The following is a 12,917-nucleotide window of genomic DNA, read 5'->3' on the forward strand; positions in this document are numbered from 1 at the left end:
GTGAACCAAAGAAGAAACCCAGAAGGATAACCTTATCCGCCCTCCAGGCACGAAAGTTATTGGATGATGGATGTCAAGGCTTTTTGGCCACAATAGTGGACACCGAGGCAAAGATAAAGCCCTTGGAGGAACTTGACATCGTCAGAGAATTTCCTGATGTTTTTTCAGAAGATCTGACCCAGCTACTGCCTGATCGTGAGATAGAGTTTGTAATTGATCCAATTCTTGGTGTAGCACCGGTATCCGAGGCACCATATTGAATGGCACCTATCGAATTGAAGGAGCTACAGGTTCAGCTACAAGACTTGCTAAAGAAAGGTTTTATACAACCAAGTGTGTCTCCTTGGGGAGCACCTGTGCTATTCATTAAGAAGGAGGATGGTAGCATGCGACTGTGTATCGACTACCGCGAGCTAAATAAGCTGACCATCAAGAATCGATACCCATTGTCGCGCATTGACGACCTATTTGATCAGCTACAGGGAGCGAGGGTTTTCTCCAAGATTGATCTTAGGTCCGGATACTACCAATTAAAGATTAAGAGCGGCGATATTCATAAGATGGCGTTTAGAACTCGATATGGACATTATGAATTCCTAGTCTTATCATTTGGGTTAACTAATGCCCCGGTGGCGTTCATGGACATGATGAATAGAGTATTCCATGACGTGTTGGATAAGTTCATCATCGTATTTATTGATGACATTCTGGTGTACTCCAAAAGTGAAGAAGAGCACGCTCGACACCTTACTTTTGTATTGCAGTGGTTGCGGGAACACCAGTTATATGCCAAGTTCAGTAAGTGTGAATTTTGGCTTCACGAAATTGGATTCCTGGGGCACATCGTCACCAAGGATGGCATTAAAGTGGACCCAGACAAAGTGAAAGCAGTTCTCTAGTGGGAGACTCCAAAGAATGCTACAGAGATCTGAAGTATCTTAGGTTTGGCCGAATATTACCGTTGATTTATTAAAAATTTCTCACACATCTTGGCACCCATGACGAAGCTAATGAAGAAGGGCGCAAAGTTTGAATGGAATGAGGCATGCGAGAAGAGCTTCCAAGAGTTAAGGAACCGGTTAGTGATGGCTCCAGTTTTGACCATTCTGGATGGCACCGGAGGAATGGTGGTATACACTGACGTATCCATAATAGGATTGGGTGGCATCTTAGTGCAAAGAGGTAAAGTGGTCGCCTATGCCTCAAGACAACTGAAGGAACACGAAAAGAACTACCCCACTCATGACTTAGAGTTGGAGGCGGTAGTTTTCACGTCGAAGCTATGGCGACACTACCTTTATGATGAAAAGAGTGAAATCTTCAGCGATCACAAAAGTCTAAAGTATTTCTTCACCAAGAAGGAGCTGAATATGAGACAAAGATGGTGGTTAGAATTGGTGAAAGACTATGACTGTGAGATTCTATACTACCCTAGTAAGGCAAATGTTGCAGTGGATGCGGTAAGCAGGAAATCACAGACTACATCCCTCGCTTTTTTGGTTGTAAGCGAGCAGTTGTTAGAAGAAGCCCGGAAGTTTGATCTAGAACTCGGGATCGAAGGAATGGCTATACAATTAGCAGCTACGGATTTACAGCCATCGATACGAGAAGAGATAATTGAGAAGCAACCATTGGACCCCGAATTGGCAAGATAATCTGAGAAGTGCAGCAAAGAGTCCATAAGGACCTAGACTTCTCACTGGCCCATGATGGGGCATTGAAGTTTTGAGATAGATTGTGCGTGTCTGATGATTATGACGTCCAAGACCGAATCCTTAAAGAGGCACACAACTCACCCTATTTAATCCACCCTGAAAGCACGAAGATGTATAAGGATCTGAAGAAGTACTATTGGTGGGCTGGGATGAAAGAGACCATAGCAATATATGTGTCTGAATGCCTCACTAGCCAGCAAATAAAGGCAGAGAGACACTGACCGTATGGATTGTTATAGCCGCTCCCTATACCTGAGTGGAAGTGGGAAAGAATTACTATGGATTTTGTGACAAATTTACCCAACACCAGGAAAGGGATGAACGCAATCTGGGTGATTGTAGATGGACTAACGAAAGCAGCTCACTTCATTCCCATTAGGATAAGCTACTCGATGGAGAAGCTTGCCCAACTATACGTTGAAAATATAGTCCGCTTACATGGCATGCCTGTCAGTATTGTATCTGATAGGGATCCTCGATTTACCTCAAGGTTTTGGAGAAGTTTACAGAAGGCACTGGGATCCCTACTAAATCTTAGTACGGCTTTCCGCCCACAGACGGACGGACAGTCCGAAAGAACAATCCAAACTCTGGAGGATATGCTCAGAGCCTACGTCTTGGAAATGAGCGACAGCGGGGATGCCCACATACCTTTGGTGGAATTTGCATACAACAATAGTTACCACACCACCATTGGCATGGCACCATTTGAAGCACTTTATGGCCGAAAGTGCCGGACCCCGTTGTATTAGGATGAAGTTAGAGAACGGAAGTATCTTGGGCCCGAAATGATATAGGCGACATGTGAGAAGGTGGATATCATTAGAGAAAACATTAACGCAGCCCAATCAAGGCAGAAGAGTTATGCGAATAACCAGAGGAAGGATATTGAATTCAATGTCTGAGAGAAGGTATTCTTCCGAGTGTCCCCAACAAAGGCATTGCTACGCTTCAACAAGAAGGGCAAGCTGAGCCCAAGATTCATTGGCCCCTTTGAAATCCTCAACAGACTGGGACCCATAGAGTACTGGTTGGCATTACCACCATCTTTGCAAGGTGTCCATGATGTTTTCCATGTGTCGATGCTAAGAAAATATATCAACAACCTGACACATGTACTCTCAACTGAACCTGAACAGTTGGACGTGGATATGACTTATGAAGAACAGCCTACGGAGATATTGGATAGAAAAGAACACAATCTCCGTAACTGCATGGTCGCCTTTGTAAAGGTTCGATGGGGGGAACAATCCCACAGAAGAGAATTCGTGGGAATGTGAAAATGAAATGAAAGAAAAGTATCCCCAACTCTTCGAGTTACAAGGTAAGCAAATTTTGAGGATGAAATTTTTGTAAGGTGGGGAGAAATGTCAAACCTGCCCCAGACTGGCTGGAATTTTTTATTGAAGGACAGGAACCCTTGACATGGCATCCAAGCACACTATGGAGTATTACTCTAGTGATTGAATTTAATGGAGAACCCCCAAGGATGTCCTCCTACATACTTGTCAGAAGATGGATTGCTGATCCTTGCAGTTGCACTACCCACAACATAATGTACTGCTTGGACTCCAGGTATTCTCTCTCCTCTCCATGAATGTGGGTCCCTCACCTAAAAATGGGTGCAAAAGGCCCTGAGTGACATGTAGGTGCAAGGCCCCAAGTTTGGGTCAAACCCCTGTGCAAACCCAAGGTGAAACAGCCTTGTTGTATTCTCTGGGCGATGCACACATCACCCAGAGACATCGTGCAGAGTGGAAAAATGCATTATTTTAATCTGCAGATGTGTGGGGACCATCCATATTGGACATGGGCACCCTCCATAGGTTGAAGGGAGTCGGAGGAACCACCTCATACCTTTAAACCCCTGTGGACCCCACTTGAGTGCTCAGAATGACTGAAAATCAATCTAAAAATGCATTCTCAAAAGGGGCCTAAGCAGGCAAACAGGCCTTAGTAGAGGGCTGGCCTATATATGTGGGGACCCTTAGCTCATTTAGAACTCTAAAATCCTGCTGAAACTGTGGAGAGAACAGAAGAGAGAAAAGAGAGGAAGAGAAGGAAAGAGAGAAGAAGGATAGAGCTTATCTGTGCATTAGATCAGCTCCAGCAGCCATTCTCAACGGTTCTCAGGTATAAAGTTATACCTATGCCTGCTCCCTTGCTGCTGTTACTATTTTTCTCCTTAGCTCTCTGTGTTTTGATGTATATCTGGCCATTGGCAGCCCAGAACAGCTGGGGGCTGCCATGAACCACCTCAGATCCAACATGAAAACTTGATGCATGGAGGATATGAGCTTTTTAATGTTGTTTTGGTTGCTGTTGTATACCTGAGACTGAAATCCATGCATGTGCTAGACTGCACTGCACTGTTACACCAAGTACAGGTAGTCTGGGCTCAGATCTATGTGCTCTGGCTGCATGCAGCCTAGCCTTGTGTTGCAGCAGCCCTAGATTACCCTAACAAACATGGAACAACCCTTGCATGCAGAAAAATCCATGGTCTGCAGCTGAAGCTCTATTGGGTTACTATTCACTAGGCTGTCTGGGCAGCTCCTGGCAGCCAAGAGGTAGGCCCAGGTAAAAATCCAAGTAGATTAGTGCAAACTATACCCCATAGGGTCCATGATGACCTAACATGCATAGGGGATTGATCAAAGCACTGCTCATGATGAGGAACCTTGGAATTGGAGCCTGTTCACGTTCTAAACAAGCTCTGGGCGATGTAGATATCACCTAGAGACATCGCCCAGAGAATTAAAATGGGTATTCTTGTAGATCTGCTTTGGGGGATTCCACTATGGTACTGTAAGCAGTGTAAGTAGGTGGTAAATGACCAAAATACCCCTCCTCACATCTGTTCATATATATTTGTACCTCGGGTACCCAAGTGGGCCCCGCAGGACTTGGAAACCCTGCCTGTGTTGGTCCTGCAGCATTGCTGACTTAGGGACAGTGTTGTAAGACTGATGTGACCTAGAATCATGTACTATCATGGTAGATTACTATTCTGCCCCTATATCCTATTCTCCGGATGATGCACCGGGACTTAGACCTAAAGCCCAGTGCAAGGCCCAAAGAATACCAAGTGATGACCTACTATGCACCGAGTCAAACCAGTGAGTCTAGATCAACTCTAGGACATCCAAAAATAGTTTGGAATATTAAGTGACATATTTTTTGTTTATATTTAGGATTTGATCCCGCGCTCGAGGTATACTACCAAACTGCAGCCAGAACTGAAACAACAGCTGATCTTGTAGAACCAGACCTAGGTGAGTGAAATATTATCGTGTATGTACGTGTAACATATTATTATTATGCCAGCAATAGATTCTATAATTATAATGTTGTCTTACTTAATAAAATTAAATTTCATAATTATTACACATCATGTGACTATTGATCAACTCTGTTTGAATATATCATGATGATTGTGAATGATAGACTACATGTCCTAGCCGGCTTGGAAATGAGGCCTGTGGTAGCCAGTAGAATGCGATACAGTTGACAGAGCCTGACTTATACGATGCCATATAGACATGGGGCTAGAGATTCATCACCCGTGCTATGTACCCTTGCCAACAGGGGTTAAGGTGTTGGATGCCTGTGAGGACTACCGTAAAACCTCGGGCGAATACGCCGGGAAGCCTCAGTAATATACTGGGATACCTCGGGCAAATATGCCGGGAAGCCTCGAGCAACATGCTTGGGAAGCACCAATAGGTGAATTACGGCTATAAGCCAAACAAATTTGATCCACGAGCTACATGCCGGGAAGCATCGAAAGGGTGAATTATGATATTGAGTTGGTTACCTCACAGGTTTAATCACAAAGGGCTGGTCGGGCTGACCAAGGGTATGTACACTAGAGCTGATTGGTCCTCTCGGACAACTAAATGGGTGTATCGCGGGAAGGGGTTTCAAGCCCGCACCAAGGATACATGTATTGGGGATTGTAGTAGCACTAACCTGCATTAGTTGTATTGATAGGCGGCTAATAAATAAATAACTGGACTTGCATATCATGTAGGATCATCTGGAATGTGGTTGCATATGCATGCATGATAATATGTTTTACTCACGAGCTCAGTGGGGCTCACACTCTATTATACATGTTTTTCTATTAGATGATTCTACAGGTGGATGCCGCTGTGGCATGGAGGGTCATTACGCGGAGGAGAGCCTTGGTGGTTATGATGATATTTTTATGGACCCCGATGGAGGTCGTGCCGATGATGCAAGCATTCTCAGTGGTTATTGATGAAGACCCATGAAGGGTGCTCTTGATGCTTCTTGTCTTTGGGACTCCTTTTTTTATTTGTCAGGAGTTTATCCCTGTTCTTGTTTCTTGTTTTGGGTTCCTCCTTTCTTTTTAGGGTTGAGTTATGTCGCCCTGTACATATTTACTTTTGTTTCCTCTTAAGTATATGTCAGATCTTACTGTTCAGTTTGTGGGTTGTATGGGGGAGATGAACAACTTTACTTATGTATATATATCACAATCATTTCCTGTGTCGCTATACTTTCTCATTCTTCCTTTATAATTGTAGATTATCTATAGCATGCATTCTGATTTTACTTGTGGTAAAGTTATGGATGTGTGTCCGTGAGTGTATTATCTGCTTCTAGATCCGTGGGATTTGGTGGATTGCCATTATGCAATTTGGGTCACCTACTTAACCCTCCCAAGGGGTGGTTTGGGGTGTGACAGGTTAGGATGTTGGAAAGCATCCTAGTCATACCCCTTTTATAGTATTTTATCCCTTGTTGGGATGGGGTGTGACCGATATGCTGCTGTTTCTACAGCTGGGACTGAAGTCAGTCTCTGTGCTTGACTGTACTACATACTTGCACCCAGAACAGGCAGTCTGGGCATGGATCTCTGCATGCAATGTGATCCTTGCATACTTTAGCATAGGATCAGTGTTATATCATGTAAATACACATAAAACAAGCCTTACATGCAGCCAAAGTTGGATCCATGAGCCTGAGCTCAGTCTGGACAGCTGTTCTCTGAGCTGTTAGAGCTCCCCTAGCTTCCAAATGGGAAACCAAACCCAAATCCAATTAGACCAATGAATTTTACCTTAATTATGGTCTAGGAACATCCCCTTAGCATCCCTGCTCGAGATCATGGCAGCCCCTGTTGTAAAATTCAAGAAAATGAGCTTAAACCCGTGATAAACAGGCTCTGGGCGATGCACTGGGCGATTGGCCCAAACGCCCAGTGAAATGCCTAGAGATGTCAATTAGGCTCAGATTGTGTTCTGCCTTTTTGAACCCTCACCAATGGACCTAGGGAAGTGTGATGGGGTAGTAAATGACCAAAATACCCCTCTCCACTTGTCCGTACTTTCATCCGTACCCTGGATGCTCAAGTGGGCCCCACAGGGTCAGGTAACCATGCCCAGGATTGGTTTCAACTGGGTTGTTGGCCTTGGCATTGGTTTGAGTGGTTGTTTGGGCCATGCATAGGCAGGCTATGCTATAGAAATACCAAGTCAGGTAAATCTCATATTTCTGGATGATGCACTGGGAGATAGACTCGAAAGCCTAGTATAAGACCCAAAGAATTCCATGTAACACCTGTGTAAATACAAAGTCAATCCAGTTAAGCCTAGACCAACTCTAGGACATTAATGTAACTTTAAACATTATTTGACACACTTTTATGGTCTGATAAATTAGGTTTTGATCCCATGCTCGGGGTGCATAGTCAGATACCAACTGGGACCGAGCTGACAGCTGAACCAGTAGGACTAGAACAAGGTGAGTGAAATTACACCGTGTGTGTAAATGCAACATGGCTAACAATTCAAGAAAGTTATAATGATACTACTTACTCTGGTTACCTATTTCAATTACTGTAAATTCTGTTAAGGAATGCTTGACTGGTGAATACTGTGAATGAACAATGAATGCTATATGTGAATTGCTAGACTAGATGCCGTAGCCGGCTTGGAAATGAGGCCTGTGGTAGCCTATAGAATGGGATGTGGTTGACACCACCTAACTCATACTATGCCATATAGATGCATTGGCCTAGAGTATCATCACCTGTGCTATGCACCCTTGCCAACAAGGGTTAAGGTGTTGGATGCCTGTGAGAGTGACCATATGAAAGAGAAAAAGAAAAAGAAATGAAAAGAGAAAAGAAATGGAATTGTGATGCACCAAAAAGGTGGTAATGGGGCTATCAGCCAGAGAAAGCAATATGATAGGTGAAAAGAGGATGGATGCCTCACAGGTTAATCCCAAAGGGCTGGTCGGGTTGACCTTGGTGACTAATGCGGGAGCTGATTGGTCCTCTCTGACAACTCAATGGGTGTATCGCGGGAAGGGGTTAAAAGCCCGCACCAGGGATACATGTATTGGGGATTGTAGTAGCACTTACCTGCCTTAGTTGTGATGTTAGGTGGCTGATAAATAAAATGAACTGCACCTCATGTAGGACTCATATAGTTGTGCTTGCATGTGCATGCATGGTGATATTTCATTCACGGGCTCGGTGGAGCTCACACTCTGTTGTATATGTTTTTGTTAGATGATCCTGCAGGTGGATGTCACTATGGCGGGGAGGCTTATCTCCCGGGGATGGGCTATGGTTATTATGATGATATTGGTATGGACCCGGACCACCGCTGGGGCGAGTATTTTCAGTGATAGCTGAGGAAGACCTGTGAGGGGGTGCAGCTGACTCTGTTTTGATTATGGGACTCTTTTTGTTTTGTTGGTGTTCCCTCCTTTGTAAAGCTTTGTTTTGGGGCATGGGATGCCTTGCCCTGTTTATATTCTTTTGTAAAGCTAGGTCAAATAGAGTTGGGACTGCTGATGTTCTGAGAGAGAGAAAGAGTGAACTAAAAACAATGTTGTTGTATATATTTGCTTCCTTTGTTTTCTTTTGAAAGTTTAATGTAAATATAGCTTTCTGCAGTACTCTGTGTTTTACATCTTGTATTATGGGGGATGTGTGTGTCTGTGAATGGACTAACAACTTCTAGATCCTTGGGGTTTGGCGGATTGCTACAGTGCAATTCGGGTCATCTACCTAATCCTCCCAGGGGGTGGTTTGAGGTGTGACAATATGTGAAATTATACTTCCTTGTATATGATGCTTGAAGGGTAATTAGGTAATTTATTTATGTTTTGGTTTGAGGTTTTTCCTAATAAATAGGAAATGATCAATTAATTCCCTTAAAGGATTATGGAGGAATACCACATCATAGAGGGCTAATTTGAGTTAGGGAGAGCCACTGAACTAGTTCACTTAAACTGAACCAATGAGAAGAGAGGTTTAATTGGGTATTAAGTAATAATCCATGGTTGGACCATGGGTGGGGTTCAAATAGTGAACCTAGGGTTTTAATCACGTAAGGGGTGAGTGAATTAAGTCATCAAATTTATGAGTTATTGGTAAAGAGAGAAAGAAAGGGAGGACAGAGGGGAAAATAAAAAAGGGAGAGGGGGTGGGGGGGAACCCTAGCTATGGATGAGATCCATGGGGAGTTCACGCAACTAAGTGCGAATCCAAGAGGAATTGCTCCCTATTGCATGGTGGATGACACGTGAGCTTACCTACAAAGAGGTAAAACCATGCTCAACTCCTTATGGTTTTCAATCCCTACCTTTAGTTTGGAGTTTGGTACTTGTATTGAGGTTCTAAGAGTGTATCTCACATTCTCACCTCCTTACAGCCTTGATTTGCGGAGAAGTCAAAGGGTATTGTTGGAACTTCGAGTTAGGGTTTTGAAAGGGAGGAGGAAAGGGAGGAACCTAAGGTAAATTCCAATGAAATCTCAAATTATTTTCTAATCTTGTATGTGTAGGACTCAATAGGTGGTTGTGAAGCTTGAACCCATGAATACAGGTAGCATGCATAATAGATTTGGGATTGGTGGTGAAACCCCCAAAAATTCCCAACCCTAGGCTGAAAAAGGGCTTTTGGGCAATGTCTCCCAATCTACTGACAAGTCCGGTGGAGCATCCGATGAGTCTGGTAGGGCAAAGCCTGCACAGTCTCTTGGTAGAATACTATCGGATTTGCTACTGGAGAGCCCGATAAGTAGTCCGGTTTGCATCCGGAGATCCGGCTAGAGATACCGATAAGTTTGGTAGGACTTTCAGTGAGTTTGGTAGACCTCAGACAGGTGATTTTTGTCTATTTTGGCAAGAGGGACTCGTAGGGAATGAGATCATTGGTTGAATAAAAAATTATAATGTGTTTTGCCACTCCTTACTATAGGTGAAAGTGTGATGGCTGGACCTCAAGGATTGAGGCGAGAACTAATCTAGAACTCATTTGTGTGAGTGGAAATCACTTTAAATTTCTTACTATTGTGTGATGGATGTGAGATTAGAATGTAATGCAATCATTTAACAATGATGATAGAACATTATCGATGTTTATACATGTTGCACAAAGAATGTTGCCGGAGGAAGATCCTCAAGCACTACAACTTCAAGCTAGCCCTGGGCTTGGAAAGAATATGGAAAACGAAGATAGCACTTTTACGTTTCTTGATTTCTCTATTGATTGAAGAATGAGAATGATGTACATGGGTAACAGGACTCATATTTATATAGGTTCATGTCCAATCCTTTGCCTATTACATCTCTTCGATCCGCCAGAGGACCTTTCCTTTCTGGTAAGGTGGTCCCTGCATGGTCAGATCAGGAAACCCTCGTAAGAACAGAGATTCTCCCCTCAAATCTTGGGATCTTCTTTGTTTTTGCATGTGAATTACGGTTATCAGCGTATACCCACTTGGAAGTTCTTAACTATATTAGCTGACGTGTCTAGGCCTGTATAACTGTCTCGCTCATGGCCCTCCATGTTTCTGACTGTGGGTCAGTTTCTCGTAACCCAAGTCGGGCCACGTGTCAAGCAGGTATTGGATAGACAAAATGTGGTGTATCATTTGCCCCTTACTCCCCTTACCTAGAGTGAAGTATGGGGAGAATTATCTGACTATCCCATGCGAATGCACCTTGGCTTGTATGCTCAGTCACTCTTAGTCTTTACTGGTTCGCTATGTCTCGTTGATTGTCGGTTTTAATGTTCGGCGGTGTTGGATGCCGATCATGAACCGTCTTCCCTTTGAATTATATTTCTCCTTTGGACAACCTTACCCCCAAATGTTTTTTTTTTTTTAATCTTTTTTTTATCGCGCCGTCATTTGCCGATGTTTACACGTGGGTCCGAAATATCTTCCAATTTTCACGCCTTTTGAGAGAAGTTGTGGGGATGTCATAAAGTTCAAATTTAAATTTCTTGCTTTCCCGGTGTTTTCCCTATCAAGGCAGCTTACCTCACTCTCGAAACATGTGCCTTTCCTTCTTCTACTCACTTTTTTTTATGCATCTTGGCCGTCCAAATAAAATGGATGGTTGGATCAGGAGCCTCGTTTCATTGCCCCCAAGAGTATAAAGTGTTCTAACTTCCCATGTCCTTCCTTCCTCATCGTCTTCAAGTTTCCTTGCTTGAAAAACCTCTTGAGTTTCTAACATTATTTTATCTTTGAAGCTATTTCGCTCTGCACCTCTTCTTTTCTTCAACCGCGTCCCTTTTTTCTCAAGTAAATTCCCCTTCTTTTTTTTTTTTATTTCTTCAGTTGCTTTCTTTCTCCTTTCTCTCTTTTCTGTTTAGTCTAAGAGATAGTGAAATCTAAGAAAACTTTGGTCCCTGTGCCCAATCGAGAGGTAGATTCCCTGTTACAAGAGGCTAAGGAGTTGTATCACGAAGAAGGTGTGAGAAGAACCAGAGGGGCTCCTCTAGGCCATCTGTGGAGGGCACCGCATTTCCCAGGGCTTTAATTTTGGTTCAACGAAGCACCTCCGGTGCTTCTGCTAGTACTTTCAGTCTTGCTTCTCCCCAAAAATCACTAGCTTCCCGCGGGAAAAAGGCTTATCGTGTCCACCAACCCCAATCTGATCCTACCATAGGGAAAGGGGTAGACGAGATCTCTTCAGCATTGACTATGCCTAATCTCATGTAGATCCGAGATGTTTATTCGATCCCGGAGTCTGTTGATCTTAGAGTCCCTTCTCCTGAGGATAGGTTGAATATTGAGCATCCCAACGAAGTCAGCCTTATTTTAGGTGCCTTCGAGGCGGGGCTCTATTATCCTCTCCCAACCGTTATTTCTTACCTTCTTAAGCATTACAAGGTTGCCCTTAGTCAACTGGTTCCTAATTGTTGGAGATGCATAGGAGCCTTCATAGTTAGTGAGTTAGGACACGTTAATTTGTTAGTTTAATTAGTTTAATTTAACACTTTAATTTGGTTCACTTTGTATTACTTTTAGGTGAGTAAAATAGAGTGGCGTATATCTCCTTGAGTTCAACCCGTAGCTACGATTGATCCGTACGCTTGCGGTTATTATTTTGTGCAAACAAGTTTTTGGCGCCATTGCCGGGGAGATTATTGTCCATTTGATTTTTAAGTAATTCGAAGTGCTTTATTTTATTTTACTTTTTCTTCTAAAAAAAATAAAAATATCAGTTTTTAAAAGCCTCATCTTGTATCTCTTCTGCTTCAAAGACTGTGCGCCTAATCTAAAGTCCTTCTTATGCTCAAACCCAACCTCTTTTGGTGTCCCTCATAGGATTAAGTTACCTATGACGCTGCATCTTGACTTGGTTGGGTGGAATGGCATGTGACTTATCTTTGGAGGTGACCAACTTTGATAACAGCAAAACAACATAGTGAGTGCCTTGGAAACAGAAATGTATAGTAGTCCTCCACTCTACATCAGAATCCACTTGGAGTCGCACGTAGGTGGCTCTTAAAGACTATACGGGTTCCCTTGCTGTCAACCTATATGGCAACCTTACAGCTTTAGAACCATTATTTCGATTCTTGAGGGACAGATGCACCATCTACCTTGGACTCCCTCTTGTTTTTGGTGATTTTTTTTTTAGTCTCTTATTTTTCTTTAATTTTTCTAAGGGAGACCTCAATTTGGGATAGGTGGTTAGTTTATGCATGTCTGGAATAATGGGAGGTACACCTCCACCTATGACTTTAGGGGAAAGGTATAACCAAGCTAAGACACCTCTCCTTGAACCATATCACCAACCCCCTGAGTTTCAGAAAATGGGTGAGGAGGCCAGACTAAGTGAGATTGAGAAACACATAGCCCTTCTCACGACAAGCCACAATACCATGGAGAAGCAACTCTCTCAACTGATCACCATGTT

The sequence above is a fragment of the Telopea speciosissima genome, chromosome 1 (genome assembly GCF_018873765.1).
Source record: "Telopea speciosissima isolate NSW1024214 ecotype Mountain lineage chromosome 1, Tspe_v1, whole genome shotgun sequence".
Classification (NCBI taxonomy): domain Eukaryota; kingdom Viridiplantae; phylum Streptophyta; class Magnoliopsida; order Proteales; family Proteaceae; genus Telopea; species Telopea speciosissima.